A 24,563-nucleotide genomic window follows, 5' to 3' on the forward strand; every position below is an offset into this window, starting at 1 on the left:
TTCTCTTCCTCCCTCCCTGCAAACTGCTTTTACATGAGGGTCCAGGTAGCCTCTGCTTCTCCCTGTCTCCTCTGCCAGTGAGCGTCAGAGCTCCCTCTGCTTGGCACAGGGGCCCTGCTCCCGACTCGACTGCAGAAGCCCAAGCTGGCAGCGGACTCCATGGGAAGCACACAACCTGTTCCCTGAGTGGACTGGGACCTAGCCTTGATGTCTTGGTACCTTGGTGCCAGAGCCTCCCCTCAACTTCCTTAGCCAAATCATTAATTCCCTATACTTGTACTCAACAGTGGCCCAGTGTGTCTATGAAAACACTTTCAATTCTATTATTTTATTTGATCTTCAAAACTGCGTGGTAAGGCAGGTTGAGCAAGTTTGATGGTTCTCATATTACAGAAGGAGATATGGGAAACTAACATTTATCAAGGGCTTTCTCTGTGCCAGTCACTAAACATACACCTGTGAGGCACACACCAGCACTCCTGCTGATACTGGGCATCTATGTACAAATTAGGAAAATATGCCTACTCTTTGGTACATTTTCTTGCTACCTACTTGAAGACCATAATAGTAAAATACAAATCCAGGCTGCTGCTGCTATGAATGGTACCCTCTAGAGTCGTGCAGTGCACGACCTGCACACATGTACATGGTGGCTCTAAACAATGGCAAACCTGCAAAGGAGAGATTACTGCTTGAATTTTGCACACAAGGATACCGATTCTAATCCTACCATCTCAAGACAGCAGACTTCCCTTTCACTCCAACAAGCCTCTTAGTCCCCTGGTTTGGTTTTCCTGGTTCTCAGATATCAGCTGGGTTGGGAGCCACTAGCAATCTCTGATGCTCAGACTTGATGTGTTCAGCTCAGGTGGTTCTATGATAAAACGCAAAAGGCACCAGGCTGGGGGTGAAGAGATTTGGCTCAAAGCTAAGCGCTACCACTTACTAGCTGTGAAATCCTGAATTAGTTACTTTAACTTCTTTAAGCCTCAACTTTCCCATCTATAAAATGGGAAGATTCATGTGAGTAAGGTGGTCTGAGGATTGAGTGAGATAGCGGATGTGAAAATAAATGGCATATGGTAGACATTAATACATGTTTGATGAATAAAATAATTCATGAATAAATATAGTGGAAAATATTGCTTCATAGGAGAAAGCGGACATAGGAGACTGTATGAAGAGCCAACGCTCCTGGGTGAATTCCTGGAGTCAAAAAAGGTTAACTGAAACTTTAGAGTAGGCAAGGTGCTCCTGTCACACACAGACCCCCAGTCTCTCAGCACCCCAGGGACAACCATCTTGAACTTTCTGTTCTTGTCATGGCCTCCAACTTGTATCTCAAGGACCCAGAACATTCTGGAAGAGAGGAGTTAGTAGGCACTAGCTCTTTTAACACAGGGTAGCTTCTGACCCTTCAACATCTGGTCAGACCTCCTCCATGACAGATTACCTTGCTTTACACCTTGGGAGCATTCTTTTTTTTTTTTTTTTTTTTAAATTTCCTACTTTCTCATATTTATTTATGTATTTTTTTTTTTTTATTATACTTTGAGTTCTAGGGTACATGTGCATAACGTGCAGGTTTGTTACATATGTATACTTGTGCCATGTTGGTGTGCTGCAACCATCAACTCGTCAGCACCCATCAACTCGTCATTTACATCAGGTATAACTCCCAATGCAATCCCTCCCCCCTCCTCCCTCCCCATGATAGGCCCTGGTGTGTGATGTTCCTCTTCCCGAGTCCAAGTGATCTCATTGTTCAGTTCCCACCTATGAGTGAGAACATGCGGTGTTTGGTTTTCTGTTCTTGTGATAGTTTGCTAAGAATGATGGTTTCCAGCTGCATCCATGTCCCTACAAAGGACATAAACTCATCCTTTTTTATGGCTGCATAGTATTCCATGGTGTATATGTGCCACATTTTCTTAATCCAGTCTGTCACTGATGGACATTTGGGTTGATTCCAAGTCTTTGCTATTGTGAATAGTGCTGCAATAAACATACGTGTGCATGTGTCTTTATAGCAGCATGATTTATAATCCTTTGGGTATATACCCAGTAATGGGATGGCTGGGTCATATGGTACATCTAGTTCTAGATCCTTGAGGAATCGCCATACTGTTTTCCATAATGGTTGAACTAGTTTACAATCCCACCAACAGTGTAAAAGTGTTCCTATTTCTCCACATCCTCTCCAGCACCTGTTGTTTCCTGACTTTTTAATGATTGCCATTCTAACTGGTGTGAGATGGTATCTCATTGTGGTTTTGATTTGCATTTCTCTGATGGCCAGTGATGATAAGCATTTTTTCATGTGCCTGTTGGCTGTATGCATGTCTTCTTTTGAGAAATGTCTGTTCATATCCTTTGCCCACTTTTTGATGGGGTTGTTTGTTTTTTTCTTGTAAATTTGTTTGAGTTCTTTGTAGGTTCTGGATATTAGCCCTTTGTCAGATGAGTAGATTGCAAAAATTTTCTCCCATTCTGTAGGTTGCCTGTTCACTCTGATGGTAGTTTCTTTTGCTGTGCAGAAGCTCTTTAGTTTAATGAGATCCCATTTGTCAATTTTGGCTTTTGCTGCCGTTGCTTTTGGTGTTTTAGACATGAAGTCTTTGCCCATGCCTATGTCCTGAATGGTACTACCTAGGTTTTCCTCTAGGATTTTTATGGTATTAGGTCTAACATTTAAGTCTCTAATCCATCTTGAATTAATTTTCGTATAAGGAGTAAGGAAAGGATCCAGTTTCAGCTTTCTACTTATGGCTAGCCAATTTTCCCAGCACCATTTATTAAATAGGGAATCCTTTCCCCATTTCTTGTTTTTCTCAGGTTTGTCAAAGATCAGATGGCTGTAGATGTGTGGTATTATTTCTGAGGACTCTGTTCTGTTCCATTGGTCTATATCTCTGTTTTGGTACCAGTACCATGCTGTTTTGGTTACTGTAGCCTTGTAGTATAGTTTGAAGTCAGGTAGCGTGATGCCTCCAGCTTTGTTCTTTTGACTTAGGATTGTCTTGGAGATGCGGGCTCTTTTTTGGTTCCATATGAACTTTAAAGCAGTTTTTTTCCAATTCTGTGAAGAAACTCATTGGTAGCTTGATGGGGATGGCATTGAATCTATAAATTACCTTGGGCAGTATGGCCATTTTCACGATACTGATTCTTCCTATCCATGAGCATGGTATGTTCTTCCATTTGTTTGTGTCCTCTTTTATTTCACTGAGCAGTGGTTTGTAGTTCTCCTTGAAGAGGTCCTTTACATCCCTTGTCAGTTGGATTCCTAGGTATTTTATTCTCTTTGAAGCAATTGTGAATGGGAGTTCATTCATGATTTGGCTCTCTGTTTGTCTGTTACTGGTGTATAAGAATGCTTGTGATTTTTGCACATTAATTTTGTATCCTGAGACTTTGCTGAAGTTGCTTATCAGCTGAAGGAGATTTTGGGCTGAGACAATGGGGTTTTCTAAATATACAATCATGTCATCTGCAAAGAGGGACAATTTGACTTCTTCTTTTCCTAACTGAATTCCCTTGATTTCTTTCTCTTGCCTGATTGCCCTAGCCAGAACTTCCAACACCATGTTGAATAGGAGTGGTGAGAGAGGGCATCCCTGTCTTGTGCCAGTTTTCATAGGGAATTTTTCCAGTTTTTGTCCATTCAGTATGATATTGGCTGTGGGTTTGTCATAAATAGCTCTTATTATTTTGAGGTACGTTCCATCAATACCGAATTTATTGAGCGTTTTTAGCATGAAGGGCTGTTGAATTTTGTCAAAAGCCTTTTCTGCATCTATTAAGATAATCATGTGGTTCTTGTCTTTGGTTCTGTTTATATGCTGGATTATGTTTATTGATTTGCGAATGTTGAACCAGCCTTGCATCCCAGGGATGAAGCCCACTTGATCATGGTGGATAAGCTTTTTGATGTGTTGTTGAATCCGGTTTGCCAGTATTTTATTGAGGATTTTTGCATCGATGTTCATCAGGGATATTGGTCTAAAATTCTCTTTTTTTGTTGTGTCTCTGCCAGGCTTTGGTATCAGGATGATGTTGGCCTCATAAAATGAGTTAGGGAGGATTCCCTCTTTTTCTATTGATTGGAATAGTTTCAGAAGGAATGGTACCAACTCCTCCTTATACCTCTGGTAGAATTCAGCTGTGAATCCATCTGGTCCTGGACTTTTTTTGGTTGGTAGGCTATTAATTATTGCCTCAATTTCAGAGCCTGCTATTGGTCTATTCAGGGATTCAACTTCTTCCTGGTTTAGTCTTGGAAGAGTGTAAGTGTCCAGAAAATTATCCATTTCTTCTAGATTTTCCAGTTTATTTGCGTAGAGGTGTTTATAGTATTCTCTGATGGTAGTTTGTATTTCTGTGGAGTCAGTGGTGATATCCCCTTTATCATTTTTTATTGCATCTATTTGATTCTTCTCTCTTTTCTTCTTTATTAGTCTTGCTAGCAGTCTGTCAATTTTGTTGATCTTTTCAAAAAACCAACTCCTGGATTCATTGATTTTTTGGAGGGTTTTTTGTGTCTCTGTCTCCTTCAGTTCTGCTCTGATCTTAGTTATTTCTTGCCTTCTGCTAGCTTTCGAATGTGTTTGCTCTTGCTTCTCTAGTTCTTTTAATTGTGATGTTAGAGTGTAAATTTTAGATCTTTCCTGCTTTCTCTTGTGGGCATTTAGTGCTATAAATTTCCCTCTACACACTGCTTTAAATGTGTCCCAGAGATTCTGGTATGTTGTATCTTTGTTCTCATTGGTTTCAAAGAACATCTTTATTTCTGCCTTCATTTCGTTATGTACCCAGTAGTCATTCAGGAGCAGGTTGTTCAGTTTCCATGTAGTTGAGCGGTTTTGATTGAGTTTCTTAGTCCTGAGTTCTAGTTTGATTGCACTGTGGTCTGAGAGACAGTTTGTTATAATTTCTGTTCTTGTACATTTGCTGAGGAGTGCTTTACTTCCAATTATGTGGTCAATTTTGGAGTAAGTGCGATGTGGTGCTGAGAAGAATGTATATTCTGTTGATTTGGGGTGGAGAGTTCTATAGATGTCTATTAGGTCTGCTTGCTGCAGAGATGAGTTCAATTCCTGGATATCCTTGTTAACTTTCTGTCTCGTTGATCTGTCTAATGTTGACAGTGGAGTGTTGAAGTCTCCCATTATTATTGTATGGGAGTCTAAGTCTCTTTGTAAGTCTCTAAGGACTTGCTTTATGAATCTGGGTGCTCCTGTATTGGGTGCATATATATTTAGGATAGTTAGCTCTTCCTGTTGAATTGATCCCTTGACCATTATGTAATGGCCTTCTTTGTCTCTTTTGATCTTTGATGGTTTAAAGTCTGTTTTATCAGAGACTAGGATTGCAACCCCTGCTTTTTTTTGTTCTCCATTTGCTTGGTAAATCTTCCTCCATCCCTTTATTTTGAGCCTATGTATGTCTCTGCGTGTGAGATGGGTCTCCTGAATACAGCAGACTGATGGGTCTTGACTCTTTATCCAGTTTGCCAGTCTGTGTCTTTTCATTGGAGCATTTAGTCCATTTACATTTAAGGTTAAGATTGTTATGTGTGAACTTGATCCTGCCATTATGATATTAACTGGTTATTTTGCTCGTTAGTTGATGCAGTTTCTTCCTAGCCTCGATGGTCTTTACATTTTGGCATGTTTTTGCAATGGCTGGTACCGGTTGTTCCTTTCCATGTTGAGTGCTTCCTTCAGGGTCTCTTGTAAGGCAGGCCTAGTGGTGACAAAATCTCTAAGCATTTGCTTATCTGTAAAGGATTTTATTTCTCCTTCACTTATGAAACTTAGTTTGGCTGGATATGAAATTCTGGGTTTAAAATTCTTTTCTTTAAGAATGTTGAATATTGGCCCCCACTCTCTTCTGGCTTGGAGAGTTTCTGCCGAGAGATCTGCTGTTAGTCTGATGGTCTTCCCTTTGTGGGTGACCCGACCTTTCTTTCTGGCTGCCCTTAAGATTTTTTCCTTCATTTCAACTTTGGTGAATCTGGCAATTATGTGTCTTGGAGTTGCTCTTCTCGAGGAGTATCTTTGTGGCATTCTCTGTATTTCCTGGATTTGAATGTTGGCCTGCCCTACTAGGTTGGGGAAGTTCTCCTGGATGATATCCTGAAGAGTGTTTTCCAACTTGGTTCCATTTTCCCCCTCACTTTCAGGCACCCCAATCAGATGTAGATTTGGTCTTTTTACATAATCCCATACTTCTTGCAGGCTTTGTTCATTCCTTTTTCTTCTTTTTTCTTTTGGTTTCTCTTCTCGCTTCATTTCGTTCATTTGATCCTCAATCGCTGATACTCTTTCTTCCAGTTGATCGAGTCGGTTACTGAAGCTTGTGCATTTGTTACGTATTTCTCATGTCATGGTTTTCATCTCTTTCATTTCGTTTATGACCTTCTCTGCATTAATTACTCTAGCCATCAATTCTTCCACTTTTTTTTCAAGATTTTTAGTTTCTTTGCAGTGGGTACGTAATTCCTCCTTTAGCTCTGAGAAGTTTGATGGACTAAAGCCTTCTTCTCTCATCTCGTCAAAGTCATTCTCCGTCCAGCTTTGATCCATTGCTGGCGATGAGCTGCGCTCCTTTGCCGGGGGAGATGTGCTCTTATTTTTTGAATTTCCAGCTTTTCTGCCCTGCTTTTTCCCCATCTTTGTGGTTTTATCTGCCTCTGGTCTTTGATGATGGTGACGTACTGATGGGGATTTGGTGTAGGTGTCCTTCCTGTTTGATAGTTTTCCTTCTAACAGTCAGGACCCTCCGCTGTGGGTCTGTTGGAGATTGCTTGAGGTCCACTCCAGACCCTGTTTGCCTGGGTATCAGCAGCAGAGGCTGCAGAAGATAGAATATTGCTGAACAGCGAGTGTACCTGTCTGATTCTTGCTTTGGAAGCTTCCTCTCAGGGGTGTACTCCACCCTGTGAGGTGTGGGGTGTCAGACTGCCCCTAGTGGGGGATGTCTCCCAGTTAGGCTACTCAGGGGTCAGGGACCCACTCGAGCAGGCAGTCTGTCCCTTCTCAGCTCTCAACCTCCGTGTTGGGAGATCCACTGCTCTCTTCAAAGCTGTCAGACAGAGTCGTTTGTGTCTGTGGAGGTTTCTGCTGCGTTTGTTATTGTTTACTGTGCCCTGTCCCCAGAGGTGGAATCTACAGAGACAGGCAGGTTTCCTTGAGCTGCTGTGAGCTCCACCCAGTTCGAGCTTCCCAGCGGCTTTGTTTACCTGCTTAAGTCTCAGCAATGGTGGGCGCCCCTCCCCCAGCCTCGCTGCTGCCTTGCCGGTAGATCACAGACTGCTGTGCTAGCAATGAGGGAGGCTCTGTGGGCGTGGGACCCTCCTGGCCAGGTGTGGGATATAATCTCCTGGTGTGCCCGTTAGCTTAAAGCGCAGCATTGGGGTGGGAGTTACCCGATTTTTCAGGTGTTGTGTGTCTCAGTTCCCCTGGCTAGGAAAAGGGATTCCCTTCCCCCTTGCGCTTCCCAGGTGAGGCGATGCCTCGCCCTTCTTCAGCTCTGGCTGGTCGGGCTGCAGCAGCTGACCAGCACCGATTGTCCGGCACTCCCTAGTGAGATGAACCCAGTACCTCAGTTGAAAATGCAGAAATCACCGGTCTTCTGTGTCGCTCGCGCTGGGAGTTGGAGACTGGAGCTGTTCCTATTCGGCCATCTTGCTCCGCCCCCCGGGAGCATTCTTAGAACGTCAGAAGTAAATTAAAATTTTGCAAATCAAATTCTATTTTCGTGGCTCTAACTCAAATCTTCTTGATGGTGTTGTTTTTAAATGGGCAAATGAATCCTCAATTATCTGGCCTTTGTCCGCTAGATGCATTGTTTGCTTTAATTGTTAGAAAGCTTAGAGTCAAATCTGTGACCACTTTGCAGCAAGTGGCTGGGACACTGAGCAAATCCCAGATCTAAGCCTCTCTTCCTTTAACTTCCCTTTCCTTATTTTACTATCTTCTTGTTTATGTTATTAGGTGCTTTATCTTGTGTCTCATGTATATCTTGGTACACTACCTCAAATCCTTTGGGGAACAAGGCAGGGCAGGGATAAATTAATTTAAATGTGTCAGGTTAGTAGAAGCAAAGTCCACCTATGAAACCGAGACAATTCCGCAGATGCAAGGCTATTGTCGGGCTTCCCTTTGCTGAGCCTCCCCAACAGCCTCAGAGGCTGCACTGAAAGCTGGAATGAACTCACAAATGAATATATGGAAATCTTGAACCAGCCCAGAGGTTTGCAAACTATGATCCATGCAGCTTAAGCTTTCTGTGGATCCGCGTGTTGCAGCGACCAGAGCTCAAGGCTCCTGGCTCCCAGCTTCCGCTAGAGCCATCTGCGTTTCCTGTTTTACTTATTGGGCCTCCACATGAGATTAAAGGAAGTGTTTCATAGCTAAAGACATCCTGAAAAGCCACAGAAGGAAGTGGCCTCTAGAATTCTTTCAAGTCTTACAAGTTTGGTTATAAGTTTCCTTGTCAAGCTTTTTTTTTTTTTTTTGGAAAAGGGTAGCACTCTGAGAGTCACCCTTGTGCTCTGGAGCTGTCACCTCAAGGACTCCAAGATCTCAGTTCTGGGCTCTGGCCAGGGTGAAGCCAGTCAGGCTTCTAGAATGCGAAATTAAGGAGGCACATGCTCTCAGCGTTGGGCAAACGCTGGCCCTGCCCTTTAAGGAATGAGCGTCTCCTTAAGTTTTGCCACCACCCCAACCCCCTACTCGCCATGGACCTCCCTTGCCTTAGCTTAGCCTTGCTTTAGTTGCCTTTCCCCTCACCCTGCATTTTACTGTCTTGGATCTTTAAAATATGCTTAAATTCCACCTGTGTTTTGAAACACAACCACCATCACAACAACCTTGGCCCCACACTCCCTTGTGGCTTCCTTCGCCTGTCTCCTCCCCTTGGCTGCCACACTTCTTCAAAGGTTGCCTGTACTCTTGATCCCTGTTCCTTCTCCCCATCCTCTCCCTCCTCAACCCACCCCTATTTGGATTCTTCCCCATTGTCTCCAACAAACAGCTCTCATGGAGGGCATCATGGACATTCTCCACGTTGCCAAAGTCCTGGACACTTTCAGACCTATCTCCTTGAAACAGCTCCCTGTTGGCTTACTTGAGACAAGAATGTCCTGGCTCAACTCCTCGTTCTCTGGATGCTTGTCTTCTGTCTTCTTCATTATGGTTGAGCATCCTTTACCAGGCACTGAGTGTTGATGTTCTTCAAAGCTCCATCCTGCCTCCTCTGCTCTTCCTCACTACATTCTCATCTGCTGCCATGCTTTCAGTTGCCACCTGCATCCCATGTCTTCAGCATTTATATCTGCTCCCTCTGCTGGGTTCCAGACCAACATATAAATTGTCCCTTGTCATCCCTACTTGGATGTCTCCAGTGTATCACAAAATCCACATATTCAAAACTGAACCCATGATCTCCTTGTTCCCCATCTCCACACCACCCCTAAAGACCTGGTTCTGTTTAGTCTTTCTTCTCAATATTTTTGTAATCCTGAGCCAGCTGATGTGGGAGAATGTTGAGGCAATGTAGGTGGGAGGAGTCATGGAGGCTGCATGACCTTAAATCCCAAGGAGAGGGAAAAGTTATTTAGTTGTCAAAAATATGACAGGACTGTCAAAAAATAAATTAGATGAGAAACATAAGTTGTGAAACATGAGTCACCATTCTGTTCACTCTGAGATGCAATATTCATGGCAAACTTTTCATTAAAAATGATAAGTGGCCGGGTGCGGTGGCTCACGCTTGTAATCCCAGCACTTTGGGAGGCCGAGGCAGGTGGATCACCTGAGGTCAGGAGTTCGAGACCAGCCTGGCCAACATGGCGAAAAATACAAAAATTCCTACTAAAATATATTACTAAAAATGTGTTATAAAATATATACTATACTATATAAAAATATACTACTAAAAATACAAAAATTAGCTGGGTGTGGTGGCTCACGTCTGTAATCATAGCTACTTGGGAGGCTGAGGCATGAGAATTGCTTGAACCTGGGAGGTGGAGGTTGCAGTGAGCCAAGATTGCGCCACTGCACTCCAGCCTGGGTGACAGAGCGACACTCTGTCTCAATTAAAAAAAAAAAAAATTATAAGCACCATGGTGAAATCTACTGATGATAGCACTTGATGGAATTGATGGAGTAAACTCCATCACCACATTTGAGAAACTGCTGTGCCATCCCCTACCCTACTCCCAGCCCACCAGTGGAGAATTTCACTGAGCAGCAGGAAGGAGATCCCTAGAGGTGGCTAATGACAGCAAAGCTCTACTTTGCACAGGCTGTTCCCACTACCTGGGATTATTTTTCCTTCTCCTCTCCCTCCCCAGCTCCTCTCTATTCTTTTCCCTTGACCAAGTGTTACTCATCCTTTTTGTTGTTGTCGTTGTTGTTGCTGAGACAGAGTCTCGCTCTGTGGCCCAGGCTGGAGTGCAGTGGCGCAATCTCGGCTCACTGCAAGCTCCGCCTCCCAGGTTCACGCCATTCTCCTGCCTCAGCCTCCTGAGTAGCTGGGACTACAGGCGCCTGCCACCACGCCCGGCTAATTTTGTTTTGTAATTTTAGTAGAGATGGAGTTTCACCATGTTAGCGAGGGGTGGTCTCAATCTCCTGACCTCTCGATCCGCCTGCCTCGGCCTCCCCTCATCCTTTGGTTTTTAAGTTAAATGTTACTTCCTCTGAGAAGCCTTCCTAGAATGCCCTTCCTAAGATGGTTCTGGAGTAGAGTTGGCCAATGGAAGTGCCCATGGGAAGTAGGAGCCATGGAAGAGGAAGAAGGTTTTGCTCTCCAGAGGCATAGCAGCCAGGGAGGTGTACAGGCTTGAGCCTGGAAGCAGATTCCAGGGGAGCTTCTTGAGAATCACCTACGTCCGGGTCGCAGGTGGAGGAGCTTCTTGGTGGCCTCTGGGCGAGCTCCTGAAAATCACTACCTTCAATGCTGCTGATAATAAATAATATCCATCTTCCCCCCAAACCATAAGCTCCATGTAGTCAGGGTCACCATCTACATAATACATGACTGTATCCCCAGGTATTAGACTAAACTAAAATAGAGCCTATATAGTCCCATTTAACAGATTAGAAGACTGAGAGCCAGGGTAGGTCACAAGATAGTGGCAGAGCCACCATCAACCTACTTCTGAGTGCGGTCTTTCTTTGCCATGAGAACACTAGAAATGAAAGAGGGAAATGGCTTAAGTTTGAAATGGCTTTTGAGTCACGGTTTCAGGTGCTAAGGCTCCAAATCGAGATGCTAGTCACACTGAAACTGAACCACAGGCTTCTCACTAATACCATTGAGTTATGATCACCACGTTCCAGTTGACAAAATTATTTCTTATCTTTGTGTTTTACAGGTATAGCAATAAAAATTATTGTCAAGGGTATTATTACAATTTTTAACTACTAATGGAATTATAATGTTTGATGGAGTATTGGCAACGAAAATGTACTCCTCACAGCATGCAAGAACTTTTTATTTATCATTTCTGGGCTTTCCAGTTGCTATAGCAATAAAATTTGTACTCACCAGGATTATTACCATTTTCAACCACTAATGGAATTACTATTTCTGTTTGTTTGTGGTTTTAGGCCTTAGAGTAAAATGTAATTCCATCAACGGTATTGAAAATTTTAATGTCCTTAAACATTACCATGAAAGATCAACGTAATAACAGAATTCCTCTAATCCTCTGATGATCACTCCTCTTTCAGCCGCAAGGTCTTCTTGTTTCTCTCACTATGAGATCCAAATTTGTTAAGAAAGCATTTGGGGCATTCATTCATTATACAAGTTTTGAGTAAGCAGGCCCTGTGCTGGGGGTGGAGGCTGCGAAGACAAGTAAGAGGTCTGGCATGGTACTTAAGGATTCAGGCTTTGGGACCATCTGAACCTGAGTTCGAATCCTGGTTCTGGTGGGTGGCTCTGGGCAAGTTATCTAACTGCTTGAAATTTCTGTTTCCTTATTCCAAAAGAAACAAGGAAACAATTCCCACTGTTTGATGTTGGGGGAAGATGGAAAGGGACTATCTTTGCAATGTGCTTGGGAAGATGCATGGTGCAGAATAGATGCTCAGTGAATAATGGTGGTTGCTGCGTTTGTGGTTGCTGATGCTGTAGTCATAGCCCAACCCCTTCTCTCAAAGGATTTGTTTTTAAGCAGGGGACATTCCATAGTTGTGACATGCGCTACACAGGGTATCTCAGGATAGCTGTCTCATCCAGCTGGGAAAGGTCAGGTGGCTTCCTGCTGGAGGTGACCCCTAAGCTGAGTCTTGAAGGATGGGTGGTATTGCTACTCAGGGAGAAAAGGAGAGGACTTTCCAGGTTAGTGCAAAGTCAAGAGAGCCAGTGAGAGCTTAGCACCGGTGGGTGGGAGAACAGTCATCAGATAGAGAGCAGTGGGCTTCTCCATGGGCTAAGCGACCCCCACCAGGCAACTCTGACTTTGAGATCTCCCCAAACTCCTTCCTTCTCAACATGTGAAAATCCATTAATCATAATACACCATGCTTGGAGAGCCTGCAGGCTGTCTTTGGATGAAAGGAAGCATTATCATATTAACTAATTACATGAATTAAAATAAATTAATTAAATAAGTGGCTTAATGAGACTAGTGCATTTATTGTTTAATTATCCATTACTACTATTGATAATAATAATGGATTCTGCCCTTACAACAGGTGACAAATCTGTCAGCAAGCAGTGGGATTTAAAACCACAAAGGGAGGTCACATAGATAGTGTAGACAGAGGATACTGCAACTCCGCTGGGCTTGTTCCTCGAATCCTGTGGCGATGATGACCAGGATGTGGTCAGAGCGCTTGTTTTCATCCCTCCCTTAGGCAACCTCTCAGAGTTTCAGTTTCCTCACCTGTAAAAAGGACTGGGGCTATTTCAGCTTAGTGGGATTCAGCGATACTAAAATTAGATAATGTCCCCAGCCAGATAAATCTGGGTTTCCCCCAAAGGAAAGCCTGGGTCCAAGGATAATGAGTGAATCCCTTCATTGCCACTCAACCTTGCTATCTCAGTGAATTCATCCACTTGGCCTCTGAAGATGAGCAGCTGCCATTTGACTGGGATTCACCATGTCCACCAACACTGGACGTACCAGTTCCACGGCAACATCTCCCACTCTATCGAAAGGATAAGAGGTCATTGTATTAGCTCCCCTTCTTTCCTGCTTTTATTCCCCCTGATCCTCATGCCTTCATTCTGGGATCACATTCCCAAATAAACTATCCACATAAACTTTTGGGGGAATCCAGGATAAACATCGGGAACTGAAAGTGTCCCTTGAAAGCAATCCTCCAGATGACATTTCATTTTGGAACTGATGCCTGCAGAGGTGGCTGCCCCGGGCTTCTCAGAGATGCTGGTTTACTCTCCCTACACCCTTGCCTGCCTGCCTCCCTCCCAATAGCGTGTGGCTTATTGCCTCAGTGGAAGGTGGGTTTGCCCATCTCACATAATAAATCTAGCTAGCTGCCCTGCCTCCCTAAGCCTTCTGGTCCCTTTCTCAATATTGTGCCAGAGCAGTTCTAGCATCTTCACTTCATCTAATTATACTTTGGAAGGCTGAAGCAGGTGGATCATTTGAGGTCAGGAGTTCAAGACCAGCCTGGCCAACATGGTGAAACCCCGACTCCACTAAAAATACAAAAATCAGCCAGGTGGTAGTGGCGTGCACCTGTAATCCCAGCTACTTGGGAGGCTGAGGCAGAATTGCTGGAGTCGGGGAGGCGGAGGTTGAGGTGAGCCGAGATCACGACACTGCACTCCAGCCTGGGTGACAGAGTGAGACTCTATCTCAAACAACAAAACAAAACAAAACAAACAAAAAAACCCAACAAATAAATCACTGTGTTCCAGCTACAAGGAGCTGTCCCAACAGAGTGTTAGGATGAGCCCCAGTATCCTTGTTAAAACAGGTCACAATCAAGTATTGTTGTGTCAATACATTCTTCCCTAACCCGTGAGTCTTTTTAACTGGGTCTTGCAACTCCTTCAGTGTGAAAACTACCCCAACCCAGAGCCGCACTTGTATGTTATTGCTTGGGCTGTGCCTAGACTTTATTCTGTTTATCATCCTGAAGGTAATGAGGGGCTGTAGGAGTAGATCTTGAGGAGGACAAGCATCAATTTGTGAGATACCAGCCTCAGTCTCTGAAGGGTCGCTAGGCAAGGAAAATAGCACTGCTCTGTAGAAGGGAAGAGGATGTTTCTTTCTTTTCTTTTCCTTTTTTATTTTGAGACAGAGCCTTGCTTTGTTGCCCAGGCTGGAGTGCAATGGTGCAATCTCAGCTTACTGCAACCTCTGCCTCCTGGTTCAAGCGATTCTCCTTCCTCAGCCTACTGAGTAGCTGGGATTACAGCCATGTGCCATCATGCCCAGCTAATTTTTGTATTTTTAGTAGAGACAGGGTTTCACCATGTTGGCCAAGCTGGTCTTGAACTCCTGACCTCAGGTAATCCACCCACCTCAGCCTCCCAAAGTGCTGGGATTACAGGTATGAGCCACCGTGCCCGGCCGAAAGAGGATGTTTCTATCGGCCTGATATGTTCACAGCATGTGGGGTCCAATATTCTCAGGCTAGTTTACCTAACTGTCCTCATTCTGGATTTCAGGGTCCCACTCATTTCCCCTGAGACCTCTGATGATCACAGGAGTCTTGTGGCTGTGCATTCAGGTTCCTCTGTAATTCTTCCACTCTTATAGTCAGATCCGGGCCTGATTCTCAGCATGGTTTGCCAGGCAGCTTCAGGAGATGAGGGTATTTTTAAATAGTGCCATAGATGCAGCACAGCTCTGCCTTGAATTGACAGTTGGCTTATCTGGGCCTGTCATTTGTTGTTTTTAATGTTTCTCAAGCAGTGAAGAAAAGCTGGCTCACTGCATAATCTTCATACTTACTCTTCCCCTTAGGCTGGTCAAGTGCCACAGTCACTACACAATTCAGAATTTCACTATCCAGCTGTACCTTATTCTGTTCAACCACAGATGGAGGCCTGAGTGGTTGTGATACTATGGAATTTCAGGGATTATTAATAGCTGCAGAATGTTAACTTTCAGGATTGCTTTCCAGGGCCACTCCCGGTACTCAGTGTCTTAGCCTGGGTTTCCCCAAAGGTTTATGTGAAGACAGTTTATTTGGAAATGTGATCCCAGGAAGAAGGAGTGAGGATAGGGGGGAATAAAAACAGGGAAGAAGAAAATCCAGTACAAAGACCTGCTGTCCTTCCGATGAGTTTGGCCAACCCTAAGCAAGACTACTTATTAAATTTCAGAGTTCCTTTGTTTTTGTTTTGTTTTGTTTTGTTTTTTGTTTTTTGTTTTTTTTGAGATGGAGTCTCACTCTGTCACCTAGGCTGGAGTGAAGTGGCAAAATCTTGGCTCACTGCAACCTCCACCTCCCAGGTTCAAGCGATTCTCCTGCCTCAGCCTGCAAAGTCCCTCAGCTGGGACTACAGGTATGTGCCACCACATCCAGCTAATTTTTGTATTTTAAGTAGAGATGGGATTTTACTATGTTGGCCAGCCTGGTCTCAAACTCCTGACCTCAGGTGATCTGCCCATTTCGGCCTCCCAAAATGCTGGAATTACAGGTGTGAGCCACTGTGCCCAGCCCAGAGTTCCTTCTAAAAGCCTTCTGGGTTAGGTTTCAGAACCATCTACTGGAGGAAAGAAAGGGGGTGTCTGTCCCCAGCTGGTCAAGAGTTGTCTGAAGGGGGTCAGCTGCTTTCCACTTCCAGTTTGCATGTTAGTGAGTGCTGAGTGGATTTTTCCCAGGCACCTGGGGTCAGGAGGTAAGAAATGCATGGTAGGGGCCTGAGATAAGGCACAGGTCAGGTTTAACACTCATGAAATTGATCTAAGGCTGCACAATTCTGCTCTTCACAACAGTGGCTGGAATAAGAGATGAAGCTGATAAGATTTGATGTGATGTCCAAGGAGTGGCCAATATGTAAAGTGTTTTGCAAAGTTTCTGGTACAAAATAAGAGAGCAATTTAAAAGGCAGTTATGATTTTGTATCCCTGGTTACATGCCTTCAATAAATAATGGATGAAGGAAAGAAAAGAGTAAGTGCCTGGCCTTTCATAAGAGGGTCTCACATGTATATTTAAATGGCTTAGCTCACATGCTGATGAAATGTGAGTGTGGGACCTCTGAGAGGTGTCTGTCAACATTCTACAAAGATGTCTGTGCTGAACCAATAGGACTTTCCACTGTTATTCTTGAGAAGAGATTTTGGCCTGTGTCTCCAGAGGAGCACACCTGAATAAACTCAGGTGGCCTGGCCAGGTCTGGGGTAGTATAGCCCAGGTTACAATCATGGGCTCTGCAGCTGCTCAGGGATGAATCCAGACTCAATCACTTATTAAAATGTGTGTGGGCGGCCGGGTGCGGTGGCTCATGCCTGTAATAATCCCAGCACTTTGGGAGGGCAAGGCGGGCGGATCACAAAGTCAGGAGATCGAGACCATCCTGGCTAACACAGTGAAACCCCGTCTCTACTAAAAATAGAAAAAATTAGCCAGGCGTGGTGGCGGGCACCTGTAGTCCCAGCTACTCAGGAGGCTGAGGCAGAAGAATGGCGTGAACCCGGAAGGTGGAGCTTGCAGTGAGCTGAGATGGCGCCACTGCACTCCAGCCTGGGCGGCAGAGCGAGACTCTGTCTCAAAAAAATGAAATGAAATAAAATAAAATAAAATAAAATAGTGTGTGGGCAATGTCTGCTTCTGGGAAGGTAGAACAGACATACTTTTCCTTATTTCTCTTGCTACATGCCACTAAAAACCCTGGACGTGAAATACAAAACAAACATAAGACTCTAAACGGTGGAGAAGAAGGCAGACTGGCTAGGGACTTTGGGATCTGAGGAAAAATTGGGTGATGAGTTCCTAGGAAATGTCAATCCAGATTCCTATATCCAGTAAAAATATCCTTCAGGAATGAAGGGGAAATCAAGCCATTCTCAGATAAAGGAAAATAAGAATTTGCCACCAACGGACCTATCCTAAAAGAATGTACAGAAGGGCCGGGCGCGGTGGCTCACACCTGTAATCCCAGCACTTTGGGAGGCTGGGGCGGATGGATCACCTGAGGTCAGGAGTTCCAGACTGGCCTGGCCAACATGGTGAAACCCCATCTCCACTAAAAATACAAAAATTATCCAGACATGGTGGTAGGAGCCTGTAATTGCAGCCACTTGGGAGGCTGGGGCAGGAGAATCACTTGAACCTGGGAGGCAGAGATTGCAGTGAGCCTAGATTGCGCCATTGCACTCCATCCTGGGCGACAGAGCAAGGCTCCGTCTCAAAAAAAAAAAAAAAAAAAAAAAAAAGAATGGACAGGAGAAATTCTCTAAACAATGTTTAAGGTACAGTAGGGATTAGAGTGAAGTGGATTGGTATAAAAGGGCAGCATGCAACCAGAGGGATCTTTGTGGTGATGGAAATGTTCTGTATGTTGACTATAACTCAGTCAATATCCTAGCTGTGGTAGTTCTGTAAGATGTTACCACTGGGGGATTTCTCTATATTATTTCTTGTAGCTGCATATAAAGCTCCGATTATCTCAAAATAAAAAGTTTAGTTAAAAAATGCATGACTTCAGGCAAGTTACTCACCCTTAGATTTTACCATCTGTGAAATGGAGATGATACAAAGATTCGCAAATGTAAAATGGAAATGCCACAGAGTGTTGCTGTAAATAAATGAAATGAAACAAGACAGTTACTCAGAACAGCATCTGACACATGGTAACCATTTGTTATATGTTAGCAATAATACTACTAACAATAAAAAGAACTGTACTCCCAGCACTTTGGGAGGCCGAGGCAGGAGGATCACGAGGTCAGGAGATCGCGACCATCCCGGCTAACATGGTGAATCCCTGTCACTACAAAAATACAAAAAATTAGCTGGACGTGGTGGCGGGCGTCTGTAGTCCCAGCTACTTGGGAGACTGAGGCAGGAGAATTGCTTGAACCTGGGAGGCGGAGGTTGCAGTGAGCCAAGATGGCGCCACTGCACTCCAGCCTGGGTGACAGAGCAAGACTCCATCTCAAAAAAAAAAAAAAAGAAAAAGTACTACTTTGCATAAGGGTTTACACATCAAACCCTTAACATAACTTCTCTCACTTAATCCTTATAATAGCCCTGGGAGGAAGATGCTACCAGAAAGGCCATTTTCAGATGAGAAAACGGGAGCTTCAGCAAGCTTTACAAGGTCACACAGCTAATAAGAGGCACCCGCGGGATTTGAACCCAGGCTTTCCTGCTCTCCCTGCCCAGGTTCAAAACCACTTTGTCACATTGCCCAGATATTGGTTCTTCTTCCAAGATGGATTTTGGTTGTTGTTTTTATTTGTGTCCTTTGTCTCTTTACCAGAACAATGATTACAAAGGTTTATGAAGCTGGTCTTTGACTTAGAAAGACCATGCCCCAATCTTCCCCTACCAGCCATAAAACCAAGATATGGCGTAGGAGGAGGCAGTGGGAAAGAGAGCAACACAAATAGGCAGGCTGGGGTCCTAGAGCCTACGACAAAGAGGTATAAAGAGTGGGAGAGGGCCAGGCGCTGGTGGCTCACGCGTTTAATCCCAACACTTTGGGAGGCCGAGGCAGGCGGATCTCTTGAGGTCAGGAGTTTGAGACCAGCCTGGCCAACATGGTGAAACCCCATCTCTACCCCAAAATGCTAAAATTAGCTGGGCGTGGTGGGGTGCATCTGTAGTCCCAGCTTCTCAGGAGTCTGACATGGGAGAATCGCTTGAACCCGGGAGGTGGAGGTTGTAGTGAGCCGAGATTGCGCCACTGCACTCCAGCCTGGGCAACAGAATGAGACCCTGTCTCAATAATAATAATAATGAAAAAAAGAGTGGGAGAAAGCCAAGGCCAGGAAAGGTCCCCCAGGGGCCTACCCCAGTGGGAACCAGAACGACAGACAGAAGTTTAGCTCCACATTTCCCTACTTGCTGATGTAATGACCTTGAGCAAATGTCCTAACCTCTCTGAGCCCCAGTTACTTCACTGAGAAAACAGGGCTCATGTTAGCATTTCTGGATGCTCCGAAGACTAGATGAGGTCCCAGTAGTAAGCACATTGCACCATTGCAATGTGTGCCATTGGTACACAGTAAGCACTTAATTAATATTCCCTCCTCACTGGTAGCTGATTTAAGCGGGTGAGGTGATCCTCACCTTGGGGCTCACAGAGCTTAGGGGGCTCTGTTGCTACAGAAGTCAGAAATCAAAAGTCGTGGAAGTTTTTCTGTTATTTATGTATATGTTTTATTGTTATTGTTTTCTGTTATTGAAGGAAGCATCTTTTTATTAATATAATTTTGTGATAAGGGTATTGCACGTGGTAGGCATGGGAAGGGGTGAGCTCAGCTGTCCGGAAACGGCCCTTTCTCCAGGTTTCAGGGAAGGAGCCTCAAGCCTAAGGTGATTTTTAAATAATAGTCCCAGCTGTGTGGCTCAGGAAATGAGGATTTCATAAGAACAACAATAATAAAAATAGCAACCACATGGCAGATACTTAGCATTAATAGCAGGCTAGTTTATCAGCAGAGCACTCAGCAGGTCTTAACTAATTAAAACTGCTTCAAGGTAAGCAGTTATTGATTTGTGAGGAAAGATTAAAATAACTCCACGTGGAGCTGCTTATGTCCAGTCAGGCTGAACAATGAGTGAGCGTAAGACCTGAGAATGGCTTCATTCCCAGGTGCAAGGGGTAATGCCTGCGGGGGGCTTCTGGGAGGCTGGACCCCCACCAAAGGCCTTGGATCTTCTGGACAAAAAGCTTTTTTCAACCGCAGAGAGGAGACAGCCATGCTTGCCCTCCAGAGGCTGGGTCTGGGGGAAGAAGGTGCCATGGGATAAGCTACAGTGACAGTAACACTAGCTGCTGTGAATTGAGCACTTACTATGTGCCAGTGACCTAAGTGTTGACTCCCATTATCATATTTAATTTGACTAACAGCCCTGTGAAGTGAATACCATTATCCCTGTCTTACAGATTGAGAAACTGAGGTTGTGGGAGATGAAGTAATTTTCCTAAGGTCCCACAGCTAGTAAGAACGACCCTTATCTCAGGATTTCTTGAAGGTTTTGCACAGACATGCTCTCAGTTGATCTTTAAAATGAACACCTGGGGTAAGGGACATGTTCTCTTCTTACAGGTGGGGAAAATGAGGCCCACGAGAAGGACATCCCTTATCAGTGGTGGGACCAGGACACACAAGCCCAGGGCTGTCTGACTCCAAGATCACTTCTCTTTCTCCTCCTGGATTCTGAGACAGATGGAAAGAGGGGCTCTCCAGGCTCTACCTTGAAGAGGAAGTTTCTGATGTCAAACCTGCTGCTGAGAGTTTGTGACCTTTGCTCAGCACACTGGTGGTGGGGATCACAGCCACAGATTAGATTCTCCAGCCACTCTGGTCTCTTTCCAGCCTTGGTCTGTGCCTCTGCAAAGTATTCCATATCTACAAAGTGCTTTCGTATCCCTTTTCTCAATGCTGCTCAGCAGGCAGGACTGGAAAATGAGTCAAATGCCCAGGTCCAGTCACGGGGCAGACTCACTACTGAGCTTAGGCCACCTGACACTGAAGGCCAGGGCTAGGGGGAACCCCAAGTGCTTCCTGGACCAGAGGATCCTTGTCACCAACATAGCTGGCATCCTGGGACCACTGCTGCAGAAAAAGGAGACGGAAAGGAAACACGTACTGAAAACCTACGGTAGCTTCATATTGTGTTAGACACTTTCACTTACTCCTTAATCTAACCCTGCCAGAAAGCTAACACTATCATCAGTTTTGCTAAGCACAGAGAAGAGAGTTGGCAGACCCACGGACACACAGCTAGCCGGTGAGTGAAGCAGAGCTTGATTCCGGTATGACAGCTCCAGAGTCCATCTGCTTAACGGTAATGCATGCCCACCTGCCCTGGAAATGGGGCATGCGCAGTGCATTCTTAATGAGAAAGCTTACCTTTCTGAATGGGTGCTATATGCCATGCACTGGCCCCTTTAAAAATGTAATCGCTAGGACAGTCATAGGCAGAAGGTGTTATTGTGCTCAGTTTATAGATAAAACATTCAAAATCAGGAGGTGTGTAGCAAACTATTCCATGTCTACAAAGTGCTTTCATATCCCTTTTCTCAATGCTGCAAAGCAGGTAGGACTAAAAAATGAGTCAAGTACCCAGGCCCAGTCACGGGGCAGATTCATAGTCCTTCTAGCTTCCGTTCTTGGCTTTAAAGTCAACATATCCCAGTTTGAGGTTGGGCATCATTATAGCACGGTAGTTAGAAGACCTGGGCATCGGTGTTGATGAAAGCTTCCCCACGAGGTTCTAGTGTGTGGCCTGGACTGAGAGTCACAGCTGAAGGAAAAGGTGCAGAATCCTAGCTCTAGAACAATCTCCTGAGATCTTCTGGTTCCGTGCCCTGTCTTCGCCCATTTCACAGGCGAGTCAAGAACCTGAGGCCCAGGAAGCTGAGGTGGCGCGTGAAGGGCGTGTTGAGCGTGGGTGGGGCCTAGAAGCGGATCTCCTGGCTCTGGTGTGGGGCTTTTTCTCATACCACTCTGCTCTGCAGCCATGGCCTTGAATGTGAGCCTTGCCATCCCTTTCCTGGGCAGCTCTGGTTTCTCCCTGGTCCCCCCTCTTATGGCCTTGTCCTCCCATGGGCCACTTTCTTCTGGCCAGCCTTGATTATATCACAAATCAGGACCTCCAAACACCCCAGGACCAAGGAATTGTGGAAGTTGCGGCAGAAGGAGTACGGAGAGGGACTGTCGTTATGGTGAGAGAGAGGGTCTTCGCTTCTGTTGGATCTGACCATCATCTAGACACACTAGCACTTGCCACCTTTCAGCTTCGGCCTGCATCTGGAAGTAAGATGATGGAGACAGGCAGCCCAAATAGCACCTTCATTACTGATAGTGCCTGGCATGGCGAATGGGGCTTAAATCCGGAGGCCAGGGTTTCACAGCCCACCCGGGGTACTGGCTGGGTGGGCACAGCCCCCTGCCCTTCCCTGAATCTATCTATAGACGGGGTTCCCTATAGAGGACCAAGGGTTTAGGTCCTCTATCTGAGCATCTGGCTCCTAAGAGAGAGGGAAGATAAAAGGGCATCGTTGCAGGGGACCCGCTTCTCTTCCCCATCAGTCCACAGGTACGAGGGCAGCAGGGCCAGGAGTGGGGTGCTGAGGGCAGGCAGAGGATGCTTCGTAAACACCTGGGTAGTAAGAGGGTCTGCAAAGTGGGGAGGGTGATACTCATGCTCCCAGGATGGATGAGGATTCAATGAGGCTGAAGCAATTCTGTTGAGATGAGTTGTCTTGTAGACACTCGAGGGTTTATTCTGAGAGAGCAGGTGGTGAAGGAGCTCTGGGTCTGAGTTCTCGTCCTGGCTGTGTGGTCCTGTACACGCCACCTCTCCCAGCCTCAGCCCCTTCACTTGTAGAGTGAAGGTAGCCATAGCACGTGGCCTGTTTCTCAGGGTTGCCTCGAGGATGCAGTGAACAAAGGCATGCTGCCATCCTTGGTAAGGGTGGGAACTGCTGCCCGGCTTCCAGGGCTCTGCAGCGTACCTGGCTCGGTGCCCTGGCAGAGTCTGGTCAGCCTGCCCTTCCTGGATGCCAGGAGTGAGCCCTGGGATGCACTGCCTTGGCCGGCTGAGCTGCACCCCTTCTCTGTGCTATGACAGCACCACTTTATAAACCAGGCGCTCTCCTTGAAAGCTATGCCTGGGGCACACGTTTTTATCCTGCAGCTGTAATGTGGGATCAGGAAAGAATTTACAATCAAGGCTATAAAGTAATAACAGGAAAGAGGCCATTTTGCTGGGTTCAGGTGGAGGTGAGAGAGGAGTTCAGAAGTTCAAGACCTCCAGGCATTTCCTGGGTGACTGATAATCCTCCTCGTGCTGAACCCGGCTGCGCCCCAGTCCTGGGGCTTCTCAGCGTCTGAATGAAGGGGGCCATTGTTGATGGTTCTCAACTGGGACTGATGAACACCTGTAGGCTTGAGTGGTGTTCCCAAGTCAGGGCACTGGGGGTGGGGTGCACCTTTTTGGGCTCTCACTTCTATGCCACGTGGGGAAGAAGTTTCCCTGGGCTCCTGTCTCATTCTGGGCACATAAAGGGAGGGGTGGAGTGTGGCCAGGGAAGTCAGCTGAGCTTGGCCATATGGGGTTCCTTGGCCTGGGTTCTGTCCTGACTCACCACTTACTGGCTCTGTGGCCTTGGGCAAGGCCCTCTTCCTCTCTGGGCCTGTTTCCACACCTTTTCCTGGGGGAGGATAATACCTCCCATAACTGAGCTTATATCCTGGCACACAGTTGGTGGATAGCAAAGGCGGCTCCCTGGTCTTCCTCTACCATCCCCATGCTCTCTCCTGCTGGACTTTGCACCTTCCCAGCACTCAGAGACATGGACCCGATGGGGCCTTGGAGTCATCCTAGCCTGAGAGGGGCAGAGGTAGGAGCTCTGGCCTCTGGAGCCCAAAGTACTAGGTTCTAGTTCCCTTACAAACACTTCTTAGCTCTGTGATCTCAGGCAAGTTGCTTAACCTCTCTGAGTCCCAATTTCTGCTTCCATAGAAGTCGGATTTTGGTGCCAATGTTCTGGGACTGTTCTCTGGATACCCTGCTGTACCTGGCCACTGTGCCTGGTCCTAGGGGAGGCTTTCAATAAGTGCATTTACTGAGGGGAGAATGAGGTCTAGAGAGGTGGGAGGACTTTCCCAACATCACGCAGCTGGGAGCTTGGTCTGAAGAAGGAAGGCGCTGTTGCATCTTCTAACTGGGATTTCTCAGAATCCAGTTGAGTGTCACTGGCAAGGCAGATTTTGTGGGGTGGTGAGAAAAATGGCCAGTTACAGCGACTTTGTATTCAAATCCTCTTTAACACCACCGGAGGCTAGCAATATTTTGGGATTACCAAGGGCCAGTGATGGCCTGTGGGACAAATCCAACCCACAGACTGATTTTGTAAATAAAGTTTTATTAGAACACAGCCATGGCCGTTCACCGATGTGTTGTCTCCGGCTACGTTTGAGCTACAGCTCCAGAGTTAAGTAATTGCGACAGGGATCCTAAGGCCCATAAAGCCTAAACTATTTACTATCTGGCTGTTCGTAGAAAACATTTGCACCCTTCCCTAGCAGCTATGGGATCTGGGGCTGGGGTCTGTACTCAAATCCACTGTCCACCTTCCTTTTCTTTCTTTCTTTTTTTTTTTTTTGGGACAGTGTCTCGCTCTGTCGCCCAGGCTAGAGTGCAGTGGCACCATCTCGGCTCACTGCAAGCTCCGCCTCCCAGGTTCACGCCATTCTCCTGCCTCAGCCTCCTGAGTAACTGGGGCTACAGGCACCTGCCACCATGACCGGCTATTTTTTTGTATTTTGTTTAGTAGAGAGGGGGTTTTACCGTGCTGGCCAGGATGGTCTTGATCTCCTGACCTTGTGATACGCCCGCCTCAGCCTCCCAAAGTGCTGGGATTACAGGTGTGAGC

General features: G+C 45.8%; 1 long non-coding RNA gene across 1 annotated transcript in view; it reads left to right on the forward strand.

Moving 5' to 3' along the window:
* Positions 1-24,267, forward strand: part of LOC108580731 — a 93,979-nt gene extending 69,712 nt beyond the window's left edge. Inside the window, exon 6 of the long non-coding RNA XR_001892250.3 lies at positions 20,227-24,267. This is a non-coding gene — a long non-coding RNA (uncharacterized LOC108580731). The remainder of the gene's footprint in view (positions 1-20,226) is intronic.
* The last annotated feature ends 296 nt before the right edge of the window (positions 24,268-24,563 follow it).

Source organism: Papio anubis, chromosome 16, assembly GCF_008728515.1.
Source record: "Papio anubis isolate 15944 chromosome 16, Panubis1.0, whole genome shotgun sequence".
NCBI classification, from domain to species: Eukaryota; Metazoa; Chordata; class Mammalia; order Primates; family Cercopithecidae; genus Papio; species Papio anubis.